The 26995-nt window shown below is 45.6% G+C and overlaps 1 protein-coding gene across 2 annotated transcripts in view; it reads right to left on the bottom strand.

Annotated features, from left to right (window-relative positions):
* LOC126272269 (mediator of RNA polymerase II transcription subunit 20) overlaps positions 1-26995 on the bottom strand; it is a 526313-nt gene that overhangs the window by 83716 nt on the left and 415602 nt on the right. The window lies entirely within an intron of this gene.

Raw genomic sequence — 26995 nt, 5'->3', positions numbered from 1 at the left:
ACCCACTTCCTTCAATGATTATTGCAGCTAGATACAAATTTAATTAATTAGTGAGCTGCAGCTATAACTAGATAACAATGGGCAACTAATTTATTTACTATTATTAATGTTAACTTTGTATGACCTACGATTAACTAAACTCTACTGCCTGCAGCGTCACAGTTGTGCCACTAGTTTATAATCCTACATTTTAGAGCCTTGCTCATCGAGCTAATCCCTATGAGCGTGCTCTTGACACTAGGCAAGCCAAGGATGTTATTCGTTGCAGGTTCCTAAATAACTAATTTCCTAATCTAAGTCCTACTCTAAGTCAAGTCCGGTGCTTTGTCCTGTATCGGTGGTGTCGTACCCCACTCCCTCTAGTCCTGTACGCGACGGATTCCAGACTAAGATGAAAGTCGGACTGTCCATGCACAGGCGGTATGGGGATAGGGCGCTAGATTCAGTGTTTGATGAGTCTCAAATTGTTAATTTAATTTATGTCCCTCAGGTATTCTTTTAACACTTTTCGTGATATCTCATCCGCCAATTGGTTAGCAGTCTGAAAAGTGTCTTCTTGTCTAAGTAAGTGGTATGTGTCATGGTCAGGTAATTGTTCACGTAATGTTAATGCTACATCATTAAAAAGGGGGCACTCGTAGACCACATTATCGGGAGTACCCACTGATAGACCACATTCACAGGCGGATGTGGCCCTTTTCCCGAACCGACATAAGTATGTTGGGTATGGCCCACGACCAGTGAGAAAATGCATCAGTCCTCGGATAGGTTCAAAGTATATCGTTCAAATGGCTCTGAGCACTATGCGACTTAAATTCTGAGGTGATCAGTCGCCTAGAACTTAGAACTACTTAAACCTAACTAACCTAAGGACATCACACACATCCATGCCCGAGGCAGGATTCGAACCTGCGACCATAGCGGTCGCTCGGTTGCAGACTGTAGCGCCCAGAACCTCACAGCCACTCCGGCCGGCGCCCACTCGTTCCATGACGCCAGGAAGAAGTTCAAATGTTCTGCGACCTGTTTCTTCTGGACTATAGTCTATTTGTCTGTCAAGACCCTTGTTTGTAGAAACGGCTACAGAGGTATTACGAAGAAATTCATGTCACGTATCAAAGTCTACAGTCCCTCGGCGGTGTGGAAAATTTAAAATTCAAAGTCAATGCAGTCGAAAGATACGGCCATATATGCCATATACTTTGATACTCGCAAACTCACTCATAAAAACCTATACATGACCTATCCATATACAGGTCGCACTTGGTGGTCTAACGGTAAAGCGGGTGCCTGGAAACCGACAGGTCAAGGGATCGAATCTCGGTCGCGCCGCGGATCCTTCTGTATCCGTTTTTATCTAGCTTTCACCTCTCAAGGATGTGAGGTGTCGCCACAAACGAGACGTGGTTCGGATTCCACGTTAAACTGTACGTGAACACGTATTAATCACAAGTGCTGCATTTTACTTAAGAAATTCAATACAGACTAATGAGCGGTCGTCTCAACTGAAGAAACGTTGAAACAGATACTGTATATTTCTTTCTGGACATTGCGGTGCTCCAAGTACCATAGTCACATTCCGCGCTTGTTACTGTGATTAACGATCTTAGACTGGCTCTCATTTGTGATTGACTGTGATGTTTTCCCTGATTTTGGTTTGGATAAGTAAATGAGGTGGCAAACCACCTTTTGAGACATTAATGTAACTTCGTAATAATATTCCCAAAACCCACTCCGAACTTCGCTGTTTTTAATCGCATGTCAGAAGACGCGGGCAACGGAGAAGTTCAGTGGGAACGTCGAGACAGCTCTACTTGGCCATCTAAGGAGGTATCGCGTGGTCGTTGCTAGGTTCATTCAACATATCCCTGCTGATGCAACCTTCCGGAAACAACAACTGCCGGCCGGTGTGGCCAAGCGGTTCTAGGCGCGTCAGTCTGGAACCGCGAGACCGCTACGGTCGCAGGTTCGAATCCTGCCTCGGACATGGATGTGTGTGATGTCCTTAGGTTAGCTAGGTTTAAGTAGTTCTAAGTTCTAGGGGACTGATGACCTCAGATGTTAAGTCCCATAGTGCTCAGAGCTATTTGAACCAACAACTTGCGGGGTTAGTTTGTTCGATGGAGTAACGAGTCGCGACAGGATCTTCTTTTTAATTTAACGACTCTTAAGAAGGGAAACGATACATCCGCTCTCATCATCATACATAACGAACATAACACCAGACCGTGCACACAGCCATTACAGTGCCTTACTTTACACAGTATGTATGGAGTGTATCCATGTATGGAAGTGAAACATGGGCGATAAACAGTTTAGACAAGAAGGGAATAGAAGCTTTTGAAATGCGGTGCTACAGAAGAATACTGAAGACGGAGGTACTGAGTAGAATTGGGGAGAAGGGCACCTTGACTAGAAGAAGGGTTGGTACATTACATTCTGGGGCATCGAGGGATCACCAATTGAGCATTGGAGGGAAGCGTGGAGGGTAAAAATTATAGACGGAGGCCGAGAGATGAAAACACTAAGCACATTCAGAAAGATGTGTCTCGCATTAGTACTCAGAGATGAAGTGGCTTGCACAGGATAGAATAGCGTGGAGAGCTGCATCAAACCAGTCATTGGTCTAAGACCATAACAACAACAACAACAACAACAACTACTACTACTACTACTACTACTACTAGTTTCCACAGATACCGTTGGGACTCATACAGTGCGAGAAGAGGAGCCATTTATCCGCGGAGGAAGAAAACCGCTACTGACAATGACTTGAGGGACATACTCGACATTACTACAGTCGAGACATCGTACAGATAAACTGAAGTGGCTCTTTTCATACGTTCGTCACTTACCGGCGTACTCCAAAAGCCATCATACGATGTGTACTGAACGCGTATATTGTGCCAGATTCGGTACCTTTTCCGAATACCAATTTTCTCTAACTTCATTGTCGTAGTTGTTAAGCCAGATGTGTGTCAGAGGAGGTACCACTCTTGTTGAGTCGTTCTGGATCGTTGGCTTGCATAACTTTCTGAGTGCGATACACAAACTCTTTCTATTAAAATCTGTCACTACAGCTTGTTATCTCGCTGACACTCTCATGATGACTGAAAGAAACTTCGAGGAATCGTACCACTCTTCTTTGAATCTTTTCGATTCTTGTTAATCCAACTTCGAAAGAGTCTCGGACCGACCAACTATACTGAACAAAGAGTTGGAAGAACTTCTTTCTACAGCAATCTTTCTTACTTAAATAACAGTTACGATTTTTCCAACCATAATCACGTCGGAAACCTTTTCACGTGAATCACTTGTGTACAAATGACAGCTCCGCTAACGTACTGCCCTTTTATACCTCGCGTACGCGATGTTATCACCATCTCTATTTTGTATGTGCATATTGCTATACCTTGACTTCTGTCACCTCAGTGTATGAAAATTTGTACCAAGGCCATGGATCGAACCCGGGTCTCTAGTTTAGGAGGAATACCAAGTAGGCTGAGGCGTGAATGGGAATTTGGACTGAGGAGGAGGCGTGCTTCGGTAGTCAATGCAGTTGTACGAAGTCACTCTGCCAGGATGGCGTAGTGGTTAGCGCATCTGCCTAGTGAGCAGGAGACCCGGGTTCGAATCCCTGCCTTAGTACACAGTTTCATTCGTCGCTTCAGCCTGCAAGTATACATTCCAGATGTTTGAGACTTGAAAAGGTCTCTGGAATCATATACTTTTACTTGATTGAACGACAGAATATGAAAAAAAACTACGCATGTGCACCACGGGTGGTACAGTATTTGCAGAGGGCGTGGATTTGGGCAGAGGACGCTCCTGTGACGGCCGCCAATGCGTACGCGTTTCCGCGCCAATTTTTGCTACAAAGCCGACACCTTGAACTAGCAGTCTCACCTGAAGATGGCTCGACGGTTGCCAGTCGAAATATCGTGACAAGAAGTCAACATGAGCCGGCTGCAATACCTAAATACTTTGGTTTCAAAATGATAGTTCTATCAGTAACCTCCAAAGGGCATAAACATTATCCCATTCTAAAAATTGCTGCGCCTCACCCTGGATCATAGACACACGCAAGAATGACCAAATCCTTCGGGGCGACGCTTACCATCACAAGGTATTTGTCACTACTGCAAGTGCTATATCACGTACAGCGCGCTTCGTTAAGAGTAAGCATGTTGAGAACTGTCTCATATACGTTTGTGACTTCAAAGGAAGGCAGCTTTAAGGCGGCTAAATCGGAGCATGTGAATTCCTCCTCCTCGGTCTCCAGGAGGGTCCTGGCAGTTCTGCAAATAGCGTGCGCCAGCGCCACTGGTGTGAATCACCTCGGCGCACTTTTGCCACTGTTGTTTTGTGGCGGTGGTCTCAGCGGGCAGCGGCGCGCGTGACTGCTGGCACGCAAGTCTCTTCTCCAGCCCAGCGCGGCCGCTTCTATTTATATAGCCGGAACTTCCGTTCGACATCCCTCCGCGGAGCCATCCATCTGCGCTCGGGCGCTGGTGACTTACGCCAGCCAGCTGGCGCCACTGACCATGCTGGTGGGCGATGCCGCACCGCTCCAGATCAGACGGTTTCTGACGGTCCGCCGCGTCGTTGGCCCAGATTCAGGAATGTCGCGTCTTCCTGCCGGAGATGAGACATGCGCCAGTGCCGCGTCGCTGAACGCTGCAACCGTTCATCTTGCCACAAAAACACCGTGTCTGCTTCCGAGAATGCGTTTGGCTGCTATTATCTAAAGGAGTGGCACTAATTTCTCGTGTCGTTAAATATTCTAGACGATCAAGAAGGCACTAAATCTGTCGCACTCTGCTTCGAAATTTACGCTTCATTCATTATGATCCATTTATTTCCGCACTTCTTTTACAGTTCAAAGGTATAAATTGTAATACATTCCTCTGCCAACGTATCGAAATGGAAAGAAGACCATCTTTAAGTTCCCAGAATGAGAATAATGTGCTTATTTTCCCGTGCAAGTAAAAATAGTAGAGACTAACAATGTCTAGGGCTCTGAAGTGGTACGATCACATAGACTCAGTTTTCTTCTTCTCCTCCTCCTCCTTCTCCTTTAGGGTGTTCATTTCTGAGGCTGGTTTACATCAATAAGTTATTCCATCCTTCTGTCTGCATTCCTTTTCATTTCCTCTTAAGTAGCACAACCTACAACACAATGTGCTGCTTGTGCCACATCCTTGGTCGTTTAAGGCTATTCCTTTCCTCAACAGTTCCTACTACTATTGCTCTAGTGGTGTTGATGTGTGTTAAAATGCGTCCTACGAGTCTGTCTACACAACAGAATGATGCCGTACACCGAGAGGTGGCGCAGCGGTTAGCACACTGGACTCGCATTTTGGGTGGCGACGGTTCAGACCCGCGCCAGGTCATCCTGATTCAGGTTTTCCGTGATTTCCCTAAATCGCCTCATGCAAATACCAGGACTGTTCCTTTGAAAGCGCACGGCCGACTTCCTTCCCCATCCTTCCTTAATCCCATGGGACCGAAGACCTCGCTGTCTGGTCCCCTCCCCCAAATCAACCAACCAGTGGTGCTGTGCGTCAGCATTCCTGGGCGTTCCAACTACATGGCGCTCTTCAATTTTTGCACAGTGCCCACGCACTGCTGTGATTTAACTGTGGCGCTGTTTTCCAGAAAGTGAGTGAACAGCGAGTTGAGGATTGCCATTATTCTGTTGCAGGATAACCCCGTCCACATGTTGTCAAGATTGTTTCGATTAGTTGCGGCTACAATGCAGAGGTTTCAACCCTTAAACATACACAGTCACGATCTCCCCCCTCCCCTCCTCCACCATATGATTTACGAATTTTTGAAGCTCTGCAGAAAGATATTCGTGGAAGCCGGCTTGGGTCGGCCGAACAGGTGCACGCCTTGGTACAATGATAGTTCAGTAGGCGACCGCAAACATTTCTCCATGGATGCACTTATCGTCTTGCCTCAAAATAGGCTGAAAAATTGTTCATATGGCTCTCAGCACTGTGGGACTTATCATCTCACGTCATCAGTCCCCCTAGACTACTGAAACATGACTAGCCTAAGGACATCACACTCAGCCATGCCCGGGGCAAAATTCAAACTTGCGACCGTGGCAGAAGCGCGGTTCCGGGCAGAAGCGTCTGGAAATAACAAAAATTTTATTTACTTTTTCTACCTGTCTCTTAATATTTGCCTAACACTTATAATACAATAAAATAATTGTGCATTTCTGTTCTAATTACAGTTCTGCAGAAACATGAACTAAACCTATCAGATCTCGACAACACACTGTGCATGAAGGGAGCGCTTAACTAATATTATTGTAATATTCCGGCTGCGAGTACCAGCTATGATGCGCTATTGTAATTGAGATTACAACGCGCTTTGCTGCGAAAAGAAGCATCTATGCCCTTAGTAATTTTGGAGATAAGGAATGGCAATTGGACATTGTTGGTTTTTTGGGGGTCAAAATATGGCTCTGAGCACTAAGGGACTTAACATCTGAGGTCATCAGTCCCCTAGAACTTTGAACTACTTACACCTAACTAACCTAAGGACATCACACACATCCATGCCCGAGGCAGGATTCTAACCTGCGACCGTAGCAGTCGCGCGGTTCTAAACTGAAGCGCCTAGAACCTCTCGACCACCATGGCCGGCTTTTGGGGGCCAGATACGTATTTTGCATAAAGACGTAATTTGAAGTGCAGAGGAGATGCAACCTGTAATCGCAATCGTCAAGAATAAAAAAATTATTTTGTGAAAAAGAAGGTAAATATCGTCTACAAACTTTTATTCGATGTTGGATATCTGGGCCTTCATAAAACGATTGCTCTGTTCATCAATCCAGTACATAGTGATTTCTCTACAAATTAACACTACTGGGCGAATCTGCTGTCACGGTCCCAACGTCGCGAAATATTTCGCCGTCAGCTTTTGTGTTATAGACTTTCCCTAAGCGACCAGTTTGTTAGTAAGAAGACATCATACTGCCACTGTTGTTAACCTTCCAAGTGTTTCCAGAAAATCCTACAGTGACTGTGAGTACTTTAGCTGCCACAGAGACGGAGTTTTTATCGCGAGTTTTCTCCTATTTTGCCTGGTGTTCTCTGAGAACCGGAGAAACCGAAACCTCCGACCGCCAACTCATCCTGTTCCTAACCCGTTCTCTCCTTACAGCAGCCACAAAGAAAACATTCAGCTATAGGCAAATTTTTCACAGATTTTTATGTTAGACAGGTCAAAATTTTAAAATCTATCCATCTAGGTAAAAAATCAAAAGAGAGTTGAAACGCACTACCTGTCTCACCTGTGTCAAACTCAAAGGTCAAGTTATTTAATTTTTCTTTACGACGTAGCAGTTCTTTATAACAGGAATCCAGTAAAATGCGTTCTAGCCGCTATTAAGTCGGAGACTTTTCTTGAGCATGTGCTGCATTTAACTTACAATGTATTTTCACTCAAACTGTCGAATCATTGTTGATGTAAAAATTGTTAGTATACCGTAAGTTATAAAAAAACTGACATTGTAGTAATTCGTGGAGAATGCATGTTCCGTAAACCGAGAGCGCCACAACTCTTTATAGAACTATCTACGGATATACGCTATCCAACTCGTTCCATCTTTTCTGAGTCCCTGCACTGTTCTTACCTGTGGTTTGCTGTTTACGTTTATAATATTAACAAATATCTATTTGTCTGCTCGAAGACCGGTAATTCTCATTTTGTCACTGAGCCACTTACTAATTCTTGTCGAGTTTATCTTGGCTGAACCATTTTCTCTTTTTTTTCCAAACAGGGAGAGTGGGAGATTCATTTAGTCATACTGTATACCTGTCCTCAGAAATGAAATATACTTAATCCCGCCCCTCTCTTTCTCTTTTATGACGGTCCAACATTTTTCCAGATCTATGGTTGGCAGCTGTTCCAAGTGGAGGAAATGACGTCACAAATGGCTTTGAAGCAGAAATAAGATGCTGCGCCGGCTTCCGCTGCCTTCCCTTGTGGCGGGTGTGCCGTCCGGGAAGACGTCCAAACGCTGACTCAGCCGCCCTTCTACTTCAACAACTACTTACAACTACTTTTATGCTGCGCAAACCGTAGCACGCTACGTGGTAGACGTCGCTTTGTACCAATTGTAACGACTCTAGACCCTATCATGTTCGTGTACTGAGCGAGGGCAAAATGCCACCACGCATACTAATCGCTCAGTAGACCTGTCGCCCAGTCTTCATCTAATACTGATTTTCTAAATACACTCACTAGTGTTTCACGAGGACGACATCATTTCCATGCCAAAGATTCCCCTGTTAAGTTATTAGGGCATGTTTGTAATACTGTGGTAGGGACTAATCGACCTGTTACGATTCTAACAACGTGTCTCTGGATTAATTTGATGTCTTCTCACCTGACTGCTTGATTACAACCTCAATCTTTGGAGTAGCTGACTAGAACTAGGCTCACCAGCTTCTTCCGTGTGATGTTCTCTTGCATATTCATCGCATTTTCTCAGCTCTCTGCGTACAAATCTAAATCTGACAAGTTTTCGTTCCGTCACATCGCTCCTTAGTAGTAGCCCCTTACATTTAGGAGCTCCAGAACTTCAGCATTAATGTTGTAATCAGATAATGTGGAGTTTCTTCTTTTTGTTATGGGAATTATGTTATATTAATCTACTTTTAGAGAGAGCTGCTTTTATACAAGTGGACACTGTGCAAATCTTCCCGCTTTTCCCCACGATCGCTCAACGACGACACTTTTCCTGTAAGTAACAACATGGCAAGCGAACTATCTGCCAATGTTGCTGATACGGCCTAATAAATTATTTAAGTATATTTCGTGCGTTCACGGTCCTGCTGCGCTTCTTCAGGGCACTTCCTTTGTTACCATCTTTCTGTTCATCATCCGCCATCAAGTATAACGTAGTGTATTTTATTATTTTAAAAAAAATAATGTGTGGACTGTGTTTACCTGGAACAGACTGGTCCCCTGATCCAAATGAACCGATCAATGACTGGAAATGGTTATGCTCGGCTACTTTGAGATCAGTTGCAGTCATTCATAGACTTCATGTTCCCAAACAATGAAGGAAACTAGGCCAAAATTGTTCGCGATTGGGTTGAGGAACATAGTGGACAATTCGAGCGAATGACTGCGCCACCCAGATCGCCCGACGTGAATCCAATCGAACATTTACGGCGTATAATCGAGAGGTCAGTTCGTGCAACACTTTCATAATTACGGACGGCTCAATGTTTCTGTAGGGGACTTCCAACAACTTGTTGAGTTCCTGCTTCGTCGAGTTGCTGCACTAGCCCGCGTAAAGGAAGGTCCGACTTGATATTAGGTGGTTTGCCAGGAGTTCGGTTACTTCAGTGTGTATACATCTATGGTCCAGTGACGAAAAGTTGTCAATACTGTATTGCAGAGTCATTGTCGATGTTATGTATCACTATTTCGTGCAATACCCACCAAAATTGTTATTATTACTATTGTGGAAAAGTTATGACAGATAAAAGCAGTGTCCTGGATCGGTTGTTTAAACCGGACCTTGGCTTTCGTAGAAAATGTTCTTATCGACTGAGCTATCGAGTTACGCCCAATGGCCCATTCATCACACAGCAACAGTTCCCCCAGTACGTCATAAATCTTCTTGCGTACCTGCTGGACTAGCACTCATGCGGAAAAACGTTACGTCAAAGAAATGGCAAAGTTGCACCATGTAGAGTTCTTCAAACGTACCTTTTGTCCTTCCTAGGAACTCCCGTGGCGTCGCGCGAGACCAATTACGCGACGTATTGCTCTTTAGATTTACTGGGGAGCGTTCGCCGGTGGACTCGCGTTACTCCTCTACATTGTTACACTATCAAATCTGTGTAACTGTTGCCACGAAAATTCCAAGATCGGACAACTGCCCACAGTACAAACACCGTCTTTAGATGATTCCTAGCGACTTCCGCAATTAATCTCCACAGAAACAAAACAGGATCACAGTTCAAAGTTTAGGGGATCAAAATACACGCAAAAACACCCCATTTTAACCAGAATGAGATTTTCACTCTGCAGCGGAGTGTGCGCTGATATGAAACTTCCTGGCAGATTAAAACTGTGTGCCCGACCGAGACTCGAACTCGGGACCTTTGCCTTTCGCGGGCAAGTGCTCTACCATCTGAGCTACCGAAACACGACTCACGTCCGGTACTCACAGCTTTACTTCTGCCAGTATCCGTCTCCTACCTTCCAAACTTTACAGAAGCTCTTCTGCGAACCTTGCAGAACTAGCACTCCTGAAAGAAAGGATACTGCGGAGACATGGCTTAGCCACAGCCTGGGGGATGTTTCCAGAATGAGATTTTCACTCTGCAGCGGAGTGTGCGCTGATATGAAACTTCCTGGCAGATTAAAACTGTGTGCCCGACCGAGACTCGAGTCTCGGTCGGGCACACAGTTTTAATCTGCCAGGAAGTTTCACCCCATTTTAAGTTTATGCAGAAAAAAATGGAATTTATAGGCGTGAATTAAACGTCACGAGGTTGGACACTTTCATCCAACGCTATTTCCATCTAGCTCCTGGTTCCACAATCTGATATGAGGCCTCTCCTACCCGGTATGTTCTCGCTCACTAAATCGAACCACTAAACAGCAACGTGTTTAATGAGAAATCTAAGCCCGCGCAAGGGAACGCACTTTGGATTTTGTCGAATTCCCGTGTGTGCCCCAAGGGTCACAACCTGGCCACTTTCACAATTTCGCGAGCTCTAAGAATGTCTGCTAAATTATTTTTAGTGTTTGTTTAGCCCTTTCAGGCAATCAGTTTCAGCAGCTGAATTCAGACATTCCCTCTGGCTATTCAGGGATGTCGCTGAAGCATTCTCCAGAAAAAAATATCAGCTGCCACCAGCAGTCTAGATAGCATAGTGACTATAGGTAGGGGTTTAAAAAGAAGGGGTACAGTGCTCGAGCAGCTCCTCACAAGCCACACATTTCTACAGTTAATGCTACGCGACGGTAGTAAAGAGGACGCCACTGGACAGTAAATGACTGGAAAGGAGTCACTTGGAGTGTTGAATCACGTTATATCCTGCGTCAAACCGATGGAAGAGTTTGGGTTTGGCCAATGCCTACAGAACGTTACCTGCCATCATGCGTACAGTGAAGTTACGAGGAGGTGGTGTTGTTACGACATGGGGGGTGTTTCTTGTGGTTAGGGTGACGAGCTTTTGTTACGCTCAAGACAATGCAAAATGAGGAAACATATTATACATTTTACGGCATTATGTACTGCGTACAGGAGAGGAACCGATCGGAGGAGATGACTGTATGAGCATGACAAAGCAATCTGTCATAAAGCAGCATCTGCGAGGCAATGGTTTGTGAACAATAACATTCTCGAAATGGACTGTCCTGCCCAGACTCCCACCCTGCACCCAATGGAACAACTTAGGCATTAACTAGAACATCGACTTCGCTCCAGACCCCTGCGTCCAACAACATTAACTTTTCCGGTTTTGGCTGCTGAGGAATAATAGACTGCCGTTCCTCCACAGACATTCACACATCACTGCAAGCCGTAACAAAGGCGACACAGCCCACACTAATGTCCAGTAGTAGGTGCCGGGTTACTTTTGATACGATAGTTTACGTTGCAGTTTTTGTAATTTATTTACGCAATGCTCCTGAAAATCGGTACTGTTAAGATCAGCGAAACGATCGACCACAATGTACTCAAGATAAGTGGCGGATGAGGAGGAGGAGATTAGTGTTTAACGTCCCGTCATCAGAGACGAAGCACAAGTTCGGATTAAGGAAGGATGGAGAAGGACATCGGATGTGCCCTTGCAAAGGGACCATCCCGGCATTTGCCTCAAGTGATTTAGAGAAATCACGGCAAACCTAAATCAGGATGGCCAGACGCGTGTTTGAACCGTCGTCTTCCGCGAGTCCAGTGTGCTAATCACTGCGCCATCGCTCTCAGTAAATAACTAGCGGATTAGGCAAGGTAGCTCACATTGAAGTGTAAGCTTTCAAATACTTGGACACCGTTTTGGGAGTGTATTGTTCGAGGAGCTTTTGAAACGTCCGTGCAAAAATAAAAACTACTTACGTGTTTGGGGTAAACCATTTTATTTTTCGACGTAGCCTCCTCTCAGACTTAAACAATTAGTCCAACGCTGTTCTAATTTGTTGATCCCTACCGAATAATAGGAATTGTCCAAGTTTTCAAAATAGCTATTAGTTGCTCCAATCACCGTCCCGTTTGAATAAAACACTGAAAATTTTGAACCACTTATAAACTGTTCTAATCGAAGGTGCAGAGTCACCGTAATGTTTAACAAGCTTCTATTTTGTCTTCTGAGGCGTTTTACCTTTCATAAAGTAATGTTGAATCAACACACCAAATTCTGTTTCTTTTGAAGATCACTCGACTTCCTTGGTTCACACGAATGCCAAACACAAAGAAATAGACCAATGTGACTGAAACTTGGTGTGTGTTCTTTCTAAAGATGCTACTAACTGAACATGACCTCGACATGCGTCAGTGGTGCCATCGCTCGGACTTGGCACGGACTTTTCAAACGCCCCTCGTATGTGAGGGCAGACCATGCAGGTAACGAATAATATGGCATTGAAACCTCCAGAACTTAGTCGAAGGTGGCGCAGGTAAGATCGTCGCCACAAAATCTCACGCGGCGGCTTCCCCACCACAACAACCGTGCTCGGTGGTTTCCTTTGAAGAGTGCCGGAAGCTACGAAGCTCCGCGCAGGAGTAATTACAGACGGTCCGGGCGATGAACTAGCAGTATGTTAGAGTTCCGTTCTACTCTCCGTCTCTGTTTTGAAGAGAGAGTTTTGAGCCTATGCTAGAAAGCCACGGTTGCAGCTCTGCATTTCGAAAATATTCTAAATACGAGGTTTGGAACTAAGTGCTTAACTAATGCAGACGTCATAAAGCCCACTTAGCTTTCGATCTGCATTATAAGTGAGGAGCCCCTACAACGACGGAGATCGCTTCACTAATATGTAGTAACAGATAAAATTTCTGTAATTAGTTAACGCAGACACAAAACGTGGCCGGTGGGAAAAGAGAGTGAAATGTACCACTTTTTTCCAATGTTGCTTGCAACAGTGCAACACTGATAGAGATTCCTCATCAATTTCTGACAAAAGAATATGCAGCCTGGGTACAGTGTGGTTGAGAAGCATGTCCAACACGAAAGAGTTTATTGCTACGTAAGTGTGGCGCAGGAAATTGGATGTGACAATTTCCGTAACACTATTACAGCATTCACCTTAATAGACTTAGAGAAATCAGGCAAAAACTTCATACAACAGGGATTTGTATCAGCGCGGATCCACGGTTTCCATCTACGTTCCGAAAGTCAGTCTTTGCCACATGTTTTCTCGGTGCAGGCTCATTCCCTTTTAGAATATTGCCTTACTCAATCTCCTGTGGTTTATCGGTTCCACCTTTGGGTTCATGAACCATGTCGGATTTGCCCTTGGCACCTTTGCCTGGTTGGCGGGGTACCCGCGTGGTCTAGGGGCCCATTGCCCCTGCTCGCGAGGTTACCGCCGTCGGAGGTTCGAGTCTTCCCTCGGGCATGTGTGTGTGTGTGTGTGTGTGTGTGTGTGTGTGTGTGTGTGTGTGTGTGTGTGTGTGTGTGTGCGTGTGTGTGTGGTCCTTAGCGTAAGTTACTCCACGTTAGATAAAGTAGTGTGTAAGCCTAGGGAACGATGACCTCAGCAGTTTGGTCCCATAATAACTTACCACAAAATTAAAAAAAAAATTCCTGGATGAGTGGATGTTTTTTGCGGCAGTATGTGAAAAGTACGCAGTGTTAAACACAGCTCACAACATTCCAGAATTCCTTGTCATCCATAGGATAGAGTTTCCACCGAAATTTTTTTCCGCTAGGTAGCTGATAAATTAGGACTTTGGTATGAGTGAAAATATAAGCACTTTTACTGTTTTTATAGGAGTTGGTTGGATCCATGCTTGGTTTGAGTTAGTCTTCTCCCGAATGCAAGAGTAACGCCTCGAGCATGCAATTTATGGGAGCACAACAGTCAGGACATTACATCCGTCACCTCGTAACGTCCCATGTCGAGTAGTTTTTATGAGAATGAGAATTCTCGTTCACGGCGACGAAAGAATAGCCAATAAATGCGCAAATGTTGTGCTGCTTAATAATGAACTGACGACGAGCGTGTCAATTTGGCTGACTATATTATCAAGCAGCTTCTCACCTGAACATGCGAGACTGAATGGAACCCATTCCAGACCTTTCTACTATACAAAACTCTAAGGCTATCCCTGGGATCGAACCTCGGAGCTCCAAATATAAAGCTAGATACGCTAACCACTAGACCACGAAAGCCACCATTGACACTGGTGAACAACAGAACAGAAAGTATGTATTTCCGGAACATTGGAGTCGTCGAACAATTATTCTGGAGGACGTAACGTCCGAACACGCTGACTCTCGCCAACGCAATAAGCTGAGTTCACTACCAGATACTATCTAGAGCACTACATCCACGGAACGAAGTTCCTTATCACTCGCTACCCTCGCCGTTCAGGCTCACTCGCTTTCACGCAGGCGAGCGATCCAACATGCGCGTGGCCCCTTCCACACTGCTAAGGCCCGTATTACACTGTAAATGGTCTTTGACAAAGTTCTTCCCTAAAAGCGCTTCGATCAGTTCTTTGACGGTATACTCGGCGTGCTTTTATATGAGATTTATTTTAACGAAGATCTTTGATAAAAGTTAGAGCGTGGTCTCAGCTTTTACAAAAGTTCACCGCTATACATTTGCTGCTTCGCACAGTTGGTTTTAAAGCCTGTAACCTATAAAATGATGTCGAAGTATAGTCGGTACGTGGCTACCACCACAATGATCACTGCAAAGCATGAAGATGAAGATGATTCATAACACAAAGCATGATGGTTACAACAGCTACCATCTTACAAAGAATCGAAGCGGCTGCACTGCTATCTAAGGAAGATATTAATTGGACTAAGGAGCCAGTATATGGTGGAAAAATTGAGAGTGGGTACGTAGTATTGCACTTACTTGTAAATATACTTATTTTACGAAGTGAAAATACACTGTTAACACAGATCACAAGAAGTATAAAGAGTGGCGCGAGTGCATAGTATAGTTGCAGTGTTAAGTGGTATCCAAGTTCATTAAGTACGCCACCAGGTTCTTAAAGTACGCCATCAGGTGTTCCATACACATCCAAACGTAAAGAAAAATAAAACTATTAACTGTCTATGGCGATGTCTAAATCCAAGTGTTGTTAGCAAAGCGCACGCAAGTAAAAATAAATGTTTTTATTTATAACTCTAAAAACGTTGTGTTTAATGTCAAAAATTACTCCTTCAGTAATTTAGATATTGCTGCTCATGTTGGTACACTGTGGGATACGAGTACTATATCGTAAGCTCACACAGCTTTCGGCTTTTGGTATAAACATAACGTAACCATGACACGATCTTTAGCAGAAATGAAATTTCTTAAAAATGTTGTTTGCAAATATGATGGGCTGCTTTCATGATGTCACGCTTAAATAATTGTTCGTCCGTTCTGGTCAACACTTCCAGGTTCTCGGTATCCACGATTTCAACCACAAACGTTTATATCTGTATCTACATCAATGTACAATGGAATGAATGTAGTTCCGGTACCACTAACTGATCTCCCTGTCTCTTTTGTTTCGCGAATGGCGCACGGGAAAAATAACTGTGGGCCTCCGTACTAGCTCTCAATTTATCGAATTTGCTCGTTGTGGTCATTTCGTAGACGTATGGGGGTGGTTGGTTGGTTGGTTGGTTGGTTGCTTGGTTGCTTGCTTGCTTGCTTTGGAGGAGGTGGCCACACAGCGAAGTCTTCGGTCTCATCGGATTAGGGAAGGATGGAGAAGGAAGTCGACCGTGCCCTTTAGAGGGAACCGTCCCGCCATTTGCCAGAAGCTATTCAGGGAAATTACGGAAAACCCCAATCAGGATGGTCGGAGGCGGTTTTGAACCGTCGTCCTCCCGAATGAGAGTCCAGTGTGCTAACCACTGCGCTACCTCGCTCCGTGGGTATGTGGGAGAAAGCAATATGTTGCCCGACTCTTCGCGGAAAGCATTCTCTCAAAACTTCAATAGTAAACTTCTCCGAGATGCACAAAGCATCTCTTGTAGTGACTGCAACAGGAGTTCGTCGAGCATCTCCGTAACGTTCTCGCGCCAGCTAAACGATCCCGTGCCGAAACGCGCCCCTCTTCGTTGCATCTTCTGTCTCTATTCTCTCAGTCGGACCTAGTAAGGACCGCCGATTGATAAAAGATGCTTGAGAACCGGTCGAACAAGGGCCCTCCTTTTTCTTTAGAATCAAAGCGCTCACCGCTAACATTATATTAAACGCTGCGCAGAAGATAAACTATCTGCTACCCATTCCCGGGCAACATTGACGAAAAATTTCACGAAGGTGTAATAGCTTCGATGAAGTACACTACTGGCCATTAAAATTGCTACACCACGAAGATGACATGCTCTAGACACGAAATTTAACCGACAGGAAGAAGATGCTGTGATAGGCAAATGATTAGCTTTTCAGAGCATTCACACAAGACTGGCGCCGGTGGCGAAACCTACAACGTGCTGACATGCGGAAAGTTTCCATCCGACTTCTCATACACAAACAGCAGTTGACCGGCGTTGCCTGGTGAAACGTTGTTGTGATGCCTCGTGCAAGGAAGAGAAATGCGTACCATCACGTTTCCGACTTTGATAAAGGTCGGGTTGTAGCCTATTGCGATTGCGGTTTATCGTATCGCGACATTGCTGCTCGCGTTGGTCGAGATCCAATGACTGTTAGCACAATATGGAATCGGTGGGTTCAGGAGGGTAATACGGAACGCTGTGCTAAATCCAAATGGGCTCGTATCACTAGCAGTCGAGATGACAGGCATCTTATGCGCGTAGCTGTAACGGATTGTGGAGCCACGTCTCGATCGCTGAGTCAACAGAGGGGGACGTTTGCAAGACAACAACAACCATCTGCACTAACAGTTCGACGACGTTTGCAGCAGTATGGACTATGGCTGCGGTTACCCTAGCCACTGCATCACAGACAGGAGCGCCAACGACGAACCTGTGTGCACGAATGGCAAAAAGTCAATTTTTCGGACGAATCCAGGTTCTGTTTACAGTATCATGATGGTCGCATCCGTGCTTGGCGACATCGCGGTGAACGCACATTGGAAGCGTGTATGTGTCATCGCCATAATGGCGTATCACCCGGCGTGATGGTATGGGGTGTCATTAGTTACATGTCTCGGTTACCTCTTGTTCGCATTGACGGCACTTTGAACAGTGGACGTTATATTTCAAATGTGTTACGACCCGTGTCTCTACCCTTCATTCGATCCCTGCGAAAACCTACATTTCAGCAGGATAATGCACGACCGCATGTTACAGGTCCTGGACGGGCCTTTCTGGATACAGAAAATGTTCGACTGCTGCCCTGGCCAGCACATTCTCCAGATCTCTCACCAACTGAAAACGTCTGGTCAATGGTGGCCGAGCAACTGGCTCGTCACAATACGGCAGTCACTACTCTTGATGAACTGAGGTATCGTGTTGAAGCTGCATGGGCAGCTGTAACTGTACACGCCATCCAAGCTCTGTTTGACTCAATGGCCAGGCGTATCAAGGCCGTTTTTACGGCCAGAGGTGGTTGTTCTGGGTACTGATTTCTCAGGATCTATACACCCAAATTGCATGAAAATTTAATCACATGTCAGTTCTAGTATAATATATTTGTCCAATAAATAGCCGTTTATCATCTGCATTTCTTCTTGGTGTAGCAATTTTAATGGCCAGTAGTGTAGGATGGTCAAAGAACTTTGAAAAAGATTTGTCAAAGGAACCATGTCGGTTAGCTACGTCACAATGCAGCGCGAGGCTTGCAGAAGAGAAGTAGAGTGTCGATCAACTTCGGCAACTTCCGTCAAGCTGTGCGACGTTTATTCGCCCTCTCTCTCGCACACCGCGGCCTGATCGGGCCCGCGCCTGCCATGCTCTGCTCGCCCTTGGCGCGCTTCCAGTCACGATGTGAACCCAAACACTGTGCCGTCCCGCTTCCGGCTACTGCTGGAGTTGCGAAACGTAACCGCACGGACGTAGAAGTCGCAGTCTCCGAGGAGACGGGCGACGCCGCCGCGCCGCCAGCAGCCCCGCCCTCGCACAGCAGGCGCGGTCCCGGGTCCGTCGCCGTCTGGGCGCAGTGCGGCCGCCGGCTATTTCGACGTCGGCAACGCGCGTGCGTGTGCTGTGTGCGTCTATTCCCGTCCAGCGGCGCGTCCGCCGGGCTGCGCGCCGGGTGACGGGTCGGCGAGACGGCCGTGCTCTTACAATGACGGCTGCAGCTGCATTCGCACCCCTGTGTGCGGTTAGACGGGCCTTCCCAGTATCTTCATATTTCGGACCAACTGCCTAATAACATTTTTACTAACATCTGCGCAACGGACGAGCCAAAAAGCTAATGTTGTGCTTTCGAGTGCCTGCCTATTTGTTGTTTCCATTGCACAAGAACTCGGCAGAACACCCGGAAGCACACCGTTTATCACTCGCACGGAGAAAACCTCACCCAAAAGAGTTAACGTTTTCATTAGATCCTTATGCGTACTATAACGAAATACCAATAAGTAAGACAAAAATGCAAATCAATGAATAACGCCTCGTAGTTCTCATGGATGTGAAAAGAAAGGCACAGCACATTTCTCCATTAAGTAAACTTACATCTACATCTACATGGATACTCTGAAAATCACATTTAAGTACCTGGCAGAAGGCTCATCGAACCACCTTCACAATAATTCTCTATTATTCCAATCCCATACAGCGCGCGGAAAAACCGAACACATATATCTTTCCTTGCGAGCTCTGATTTCCCTTATTTTATTATGATTATCATTTCTCCCCACGTAGATCGGCATCAACAAAATATTTTCGCATTCGGAGGAGAAACTTCGTGATTGAAATTCCGTGAGATGATTCCGCCAAACCGAAAACCGCCTTTGTTTTACTTATGTCCACCCCAAATCCTATATCATTTCAATGACACTCCCTCCCCTGTTTCGCGAAAATACAAAACGTGCTGCCCTTCTTTGAACTTTTTCGATGTATTCCGTCAACCTTATCTGGTAAGGACCCCCACCGCGCAGCAGTATTTTAAAAGCGGACGCACAAGCGTAGTGTAGGCAGTCTCTTTAGTAGATTTGTTACATTTTCTGAGTGTCCTGTCAATAAAACGCAGTCTTTGGTTAGCCTTCCCCACAACATTTTCTATGTGTTCTATCCAGTTTACGTTGTCCGTAATTGTGATTCGTAGGTAAAAGCTGAGTCACAGCGTTTAGATTTGACTGATTTGTCGTGTAACTGAAGTTTAACGGATTCTTTTTAGCAGTCATATGAGTGATATCACACTTTTCGTTATTTAGGGTAAATTCCCAATTTTCGCACAATACAGATATCTTTTTGAAATAGTTTTGCTATTTGTTTTAGTCTTCTGATGATTTCACTAGTCAATAAACGACAGCATCGTCTGCAAACTAAGAAGGCTGCTCAGATTGTCTCCTAAATCGTGTATATAGATAAGGAACAGCAAAGGGCCTATAATACCATCCTGGGGAGCGCCAGAAATCACTTTTGTTTTACTCGATGACTTTCCGTCAATTACTCCAAACAGTCACCCATTTAACAGGAAATCAAGAATCCAGTCACACAACTGAGACGATGTTCCACAAGCACGCAATGTCACTACAAGCAGCTTGTGTAATACGATGTCAAAAGCCTTGTGGAAATCTAGAAATACAAAATCAATTTGAAATCCCTTGTCAATAGCACTCAACATTTCATGCGAGTAAAGAGCTAGTTGTGTTTCACAAGAACAATGTTTTCTAAATCCATGTTGACTGTTCTCTTCGAGGTATTGCTCAAATAGCTGCATATGAACAGCTGGTCCTGAAACAATCAACCAACTGCTGCCCGTCTTTATCTAAAATAATGGTAAGATCAAGGTTTACGGTTCTGTCGACGTTGTGGTCGGTCGGAACAGAGCACGAACTCGGATGGGGGCAAGAAGCTTCCTAATTCCGCCTCGATGATGAATTATGTGTTAAGGCGCTAAATAGCAAATTTATCAGTGCCCTTCGTCGTCGAAGAAGCTTTGTACCAATGCGCTTCCACTGTTCCACCGCCTCGACACAAGCTCTTCATCCGACAATGAAACCTTGGGTTTCACTCATGTGTTACGTCACCAGATTAAGAAAGGCGAAAATCACTTTAAGCTTGATCAAGACTGGCGGTGTGTACTCTAGCTGCTCGAAACTACGATTCTGAATTATTGTTTTGCTAGCTTCATGAGGGCAAGCACTAACCATACGTTTCTTGTCGAAATATGTCTGTTTTGATAGTCTCTACTCCTGTATAAATTTGAACGAATAGTTTCGGAACATCCTGCAGGTCTTGACGAATGGAACCCTCCATGGAGTATGATTCACTTGCGCCTGACAGTAGGCAACTCGGCGGTCTTCTCCATGTATGTCCGTGTGACGTATCTTCCAGAGAACACAGCATCCTCCGTATTTACTTTGGGTTCTTCCAAGGAGATTAGACACTGAACTTCGGTATACAACCTAAACGTGCGGTCTTCGAACGTCGGATGAGCAAACTTCTGCTCAGTGCAGTGCGTGATGGCGACACCGCGGCGAGAAAAAGCGGGCACCGCTCCCTGCCGCTCGTCTTTCGAATGAGGCGAACACTGCCTCTGTCGCTGACGGTGACGTCACAGCGCAGCGCGCCGATAAAACGTCTAATTCCGGGCACACGTGTCGCGGCCGCCGCCACGTGCTTCCGACCGCAGAGGCGCGGGCGTCAGGAAGCGGCGGCTGTGCTCACGTCTCCGCAAGGCGCGAGCTACGGTTACTTTCCCCTCAATCCGTGCTGTAGCTAATGACGCCAAACTACGCGTCACATCGGTACGTTACACAAAAATAAAACTTCATGTTTCTCCCAGACATTAGCGAAGACAAATAAGGTGAGTTCAGCAAAGAAAATAATCGCCAACGACGGAAGCAGCAGTGAAGGATCCATTTGGCACATTTATTAGTTGTGAAATAAAATTATCGAATGGCACTGATGGCCGGGAGGCCATCCCGGCCGCCGGGTTGCAAGTCTTATTTCAGGTGGCGCCACATTGGGCGACTTGAGCACCGGTGATGATGCTCTGATGAACAACACAACACCCAGTCCACCAGTGGAGAAAATCTCCAACCCAGCCAGGTCTCGAACCCAAGCCCACTGCATGGTAGGCAAACACGTTACAACTCAGCTGAGCATGCGGTTTTTTTAGTTCTTACAGACACATTTAAATTCAATTATAATAAATCACGAATCACAGGCTGTTTCAAAAGAACTGACTTCTTAGTACGAGGTGAGAATGCAATGTCCTGCGCCCCTGGTACATAAATGTCCTCAGTATCCATTTAATTTTTGTTTTATTATGTTAGTATATGTTACGCAATAATCAATTAGAAATGCCAAAATGAGCGGTGCAGTGTGCAGTTTTTAATGCCTTTTATCGACCTGGATACAGTGGAATACTTTGCAATCAACAAATTATTTGATTTGGATTGCTATTGCATGCCATCTTTTATCAAATGTTGCACTACACTTCTATTTTGCACCATAATCGCAAAGTCTCTGTAAACAACAGTCGCAACGTCCTACGAGTCATTCAGTTCCTCGAGTAAAGAAATCCGCTTCCTGGTCAGGAGACCTTCGAGAACCGTTGTGTGGAAGTCCTCGTCGTTGGAAAATCTCTTTCCTCACAGGTATTCTATTAGCTTGCCAAAACCTCATAGTCCAAGATCTGGGCTATTTGACGGTTGCTTCCAAACCTCCCATCGAAAACTCCGAAGCAAAACTTGCGTTGTGCGCGTCGTATGGAGTGTTGCGTTATCGTGCAGGAGAACAATGCCCTTGCTTAATTATGCACTAATGGTTGTGCCTAAGTCATGGGGGCATGTCGTACTGTATCGATATCGATACGCTCTTATCTTTGGCTCTAATTTGTGGCCCAGCGAGCGCAGCCTCTCGCCCTCTGACGTTGCCTGGAGGGCCTGTTGCTGGAACCGCAAGGACAATAGGGCCGTTAGCATCTTGAGGGGAGGATCAGTGGAGCAACCAACAGCAATGGACGCCTTTCGTCGCCACCCATCTGTCTCTGTGTTAGCGTAAACTGGTAAGGATATGCAGCGGTCATGTTGGCCTGTACTTGGCTTGCAGCTACGAGAGGAACCTCAGGAGTGAATTACTAAGACCCGCCGAGCTATCAGGGACATGTTTACCGGAGTTCCTGGACGCTCCTGTTCTCTTTATTGGTACTGAAGTCCACGCTTCCACGAAGTTTGCGGGTTGAATTGTACTACCAATAATTTATGTATTAATAAGGGCTGTTAATTAGACCTGTGTATATTGCATTTTCCTGAACGTTTGATCGGTAAATTTGTGTGTCCGACATGCCCTTAATTTGAGTTTAATGTTAATGTCCGTCTGTGCAAGGAACCAGGTTGTGAGGTTCAGCCGGCTTCTGTGACAGAGCGGTTCTAGGCGCTTCAGTCGGGAACCGCGCTGCTGCCACGGTCGCAGGTTCGAATTCTGCCTCGGGCATCGATGTATGTGATGTCCTTAAGTTAGTTAGGTTTAAGTAGTTCTAAGTCTAGGGGGCTGATGACCTCAGATGTAAAGTCCCATACGCTTAGAGCCATTTGAACCATTTGTTGCGAAGTTCGTTGGCAGTGTGGCACTTGCGTGTGTTTAAGTGCTTCTACCCGCCAGTTATTAAATCTCCCTTCCTTGAGGCTAGTAACTTTCAGCTGATATTAGCTGTAGCGGACAGTACTGGTCTATGCTTAATATTATCACAGATTGTCTATTCCTGGCGTGGAAGTGGGATATCATGTTGCGAGAATTTTATCAGGGTCAGTGTTAAGAACCGTGCGACTTACGTTTAATTTGAACAATTTAGATAAATATTGCGCTCAATTTCTGGTTGTCGTTTAGCGGGATATTAACCGTCTTTCTGGACTTGGCTCCATTGGGTCTTCTTCATTGAGGCTAAGTACTTCTAATTCTAGGCTAACGTACTGCTTATTCTGATTCAGATCATGTACATTGTGTCTCTATTTTATAAGGAAATTTTAGTTTCTTTCTAAGCTTGGCTTGGACTGTGTACGTGCCCAGAAATCGTAGAATCTGAGGCAGTTGGGTTGAGGTTGGTTTAATCATTTATTCCAGGAGGAATTCCTGTAACTATTTAGTTCTGAAATTTCCTTACGCCAACTGTACGTCATGTCTTAAATTTTCTGATGACTTTTTAGAACACTTTTAAATTTAGAGTATCGCTCCGTAACCACCGGGTGCCTAATCATTATTTATAGTCTTGTCTGTGACTTCAACTTGCACTTACTTGAATTAATTTGTGCTGCAGGGAGTTTTGTTAAGACTGCCTGTGCTCTGGCGTCGGTGCTGTTTACCGATCGTTGTCACGCCCATTCCTTCTGAGCCCAGTCGGCTTACACAGCTGCCTGTTTGTGCGATTCAGTGCACAAGCCTAGGCCAGCGAAAGCTCGTGCTGTCCGCCTTCTACAGTGTTATTTCTTCCAAGCGCAGTTGTGCTCTTTAATGACTTTTTGAGTCAATGTTAAACTTTACTGCAAAAATGGCTCTGAGCATTATGAGACTTAACAACTGTGGTCATCAGTCCCCTAGAACTTAGAACTACTTAAACCTAACTAACCTAAGGACATCACACAACATCCAGCCATCACGAGGCAGAGAAAATCCCTGACCCCGCCGGGAATCGAACCCGGGCGTGGGAAGCGAGAACGCTACCCCACGACCACGAGATGCCGGCAAACTTTACTGCACATGGACATCATGACAGAGTCGGGGAATACCTCAGAGGGACACACAGTTGTAGTAAATTGGCGCTAATATTGCTCTGCAACTTCTTTCGCATTTATAGGTAAATAATCACGTTAGGAAGGACATTTCGTCCATGTGAGTTTGGAGAACGAGTTACTTGTTTCCAGTACGAGTATCATTGCTCCATCTGCGCCGTCGAAAGTCAGACCTCCAGCGGTTTGCGTAAATCACTGAAAGTGATTGGAGAGTTTTTTTCCCCCTGTCTGATAAGAGTAACGCCGTTTTCTTCATTCACATTTCTGAAACTGCCAACTATTATCTCTAATAACCTCGCTATCGACGAGACTTAAGAATCAAACTTTTCCTCCTTGCAGATGCTGTCGAGGGAAGAGGAGCCTGTTACCCGTATAACAGAACAGAAAATGGAGTACTACTGTAACCTGTGTATCTCACTGGCCATCTTCAGGGCAAATTCATTCGGGTCTATACATCTGAACGAATCTTTTGACCTTATCGTGGGAGTTGAATCCTTATCGCAAATAAGCCGCACGTTTACGAAGTGTCCCAAAACATCCGCATAAAAAATCAAACTCCCCTTACATCTTAATTTCGACGGAAGAAACTACTTATGGAATATTTTCATGAACAAAAAAAAAATCATTGCTAGTGACAGACAGGAAATTTGGATCACCTCGAAAAGTTTTTCAATACCTCGGTTCCGAGAGTTCCGGAACCTGTACAGAAAATTGGAAGAGAGATCAACATAAACATAATTTCCGCCCTTTTTATTGCTCATGAGAACCACACATTGGATGTTGTACCACCATACAGCGAGACCTTCAGAGGTAGTGTTCCAGATTGCTGCGCACACCGGCGCCTCTAACACCTAGTAGCACATCCTCTTGCATTGATGCATGTCTGTATTCATCGTGGCATACTATCCACAAGTTCATCAAGGCACTGTTGATCCAGATTGTCCCACTCCTCAACGGCGATTCGGCGTAGATCCCTCAGAGTGGTTGGTTGGTCACGTCGTCCATAAACAGCTCTTTTCAATCTACCCCAGGCATGTTCGATATGAGAACATTCTGGCCACTCTAGTCGAGCGATTACGTTATCCTAAAGGAAGTCATTCACAAGACTTGAATTGTCGTCCATGAAGAAGAATGCCTAGCAAAAATCACGTCGTCCATAAACATCTCTTTTCAATCTACCCCAGGCATGTTCGATATGGTACATTTCAAGAACATTCCGGCCACTCTAGTCGAGCGATTTCGTTATCCTGAAGGAAGTCATTCACAAGACTTGAATTGTCGTCCATGAAGAAGAATGCTCTAGCAAATATGCTGCCGATATGCTTGCACTACCGGTCGGAGAATGGCATTGACGTATCGTGCGGCCGTTACCGCGCTTTCCATGACAACCAGCGGCGTACGTCGGCCCCACATAATGCCACCCCAAAACAGCAGGGAACCTCCATCTTGCTGCATTCACTGGACACTGTGTCTAAGGCGTACAGCCTGACCGGTTTGCCTTTAAACACGTCTCCGACGATTGTCTGGTTGAAGGCATATGCGACACTCATCGGTAAAGAGAACGTGATGCCAATGCTGAGCTGTCCATTCGGCATGTAGTCGGGCCCATCTGTACCGCGCTGCATGGTGTCGTAGTTGCAAAGATGGACCTCGCATGGACGTCGGGAGTGAAGTTGCGCATCATGCAACCTATTGCCCGCAGTTTGAATCGTAACACGACATCCCGTGGCTGCACGAAAAGCTTTATTCAGAATGATGTCGTTGCTGTCAGGGCTCATCCGCGCCATAATCCGTAGGTCATCCACTGCAGTAGTAGCCCTTGGGCGGCCTGAGAGAGGCATGTCATCGACAGTTCCGGTCTCTCTGTATCTCTTCCATGTCCGAACAACATCGCTTTGGTTCACTCGGAGATGCCTGGACACTTCTGTTGTTGAGAGCCCTTCCTGGCACAAAGTAACAATGCGGACGCGATCGACCCGCGGTATTGACCGTGTAGGCATGGTTGAACTACAGACAACACGACCTGTGTACCTCCTTCCTGGTGGAATGAATGGAACTTATCGGCTGCCGGGCCCCCTCCGTCTAGTATCCACTGCTCATGCATGGTTGTTTACAGCTTTGGGCGGGTTTAGTGACGTCTCTGAACCGTCAAAGGGACTGTGTGATACAATATCCACAGTCCACGTCTATCTTCAGGAGTTATGGGAACCGGGGTGATGCTAAACTTTTTTTTGATGTGTGTATTTAGGATATTACCTAGTAATTAGTAGAATTACCGGACCCCTGAGAAGCGACTTCGTGTGGAACGACAACGCACAGTTGTCTAAGCGGACAGTATCGCGTGTGCGGCGCAGGGCGTGTCCACAGCGAACGGCAGGTCAGTGCCGCCCGCTGTGACTCAGTCTCTCTCGGCTGACCGCCAGGAACCTCGGAGAGGTGCTCCGAAATAGTGAGCAACCGGTCGCCGCCCGGAGGCGTCCGCCCTCTGCAGCACCCGACCGTATCATAGCTCTGAAGGACGTACTTGTACTAGTAGGCAGTTTACTGAATCAGTCCGGGAACACAGAGTACCACATCGATGTCGATAAGGAAGGAAGGGGACAAGCTTATGGCTTTATGTCCCGTCCACGCTCTTGTGGTGTTATCATGTGGTACTGTATTGGAGCTGAATCAGTCGCTTCAAAAAAGTGATACAGCGGGTGAAAAATGACTCTGTTATTCACACAGCTCAGTTTACGCGTTTCGGATTTAGTTCCACCATCACACATCTAAAAAGTAAAATGAGAACACATTTGGTCAGAGAATGTGATGAAAGGTTTATACACAGGGAAAATTAATTCAAGTTTTGTAAGAGAATATTATATTGGACAAGAGATAGTGTAGTACCGTCGCTGCTCAACAGTGATCGCTGATTCAAAGCGTTTCGGTTAATGTGAGAGCAACTTTAGATCGAGAGATGTATGGAGGACTCTCAAG

The sequence above is a fragment of the Schistocerca gregaria genome, chromosome 5, assembly GCF_023897955.1.
Source record: "Schistocerca gregaria isolate iqSchGreg1 chromosome 5, iqSchGreg1.2, whole genome shotgun sequence".
Lineage (NCBI taxonomy): Eukaryota > Metazoa > Arthropoda > Insecta > Orthoptera > Acrididae > Schistocerca > Schistocerca gregaria.
This window is presented reverse-complemented; position numbering and strand designations above follow the sequence as displayed.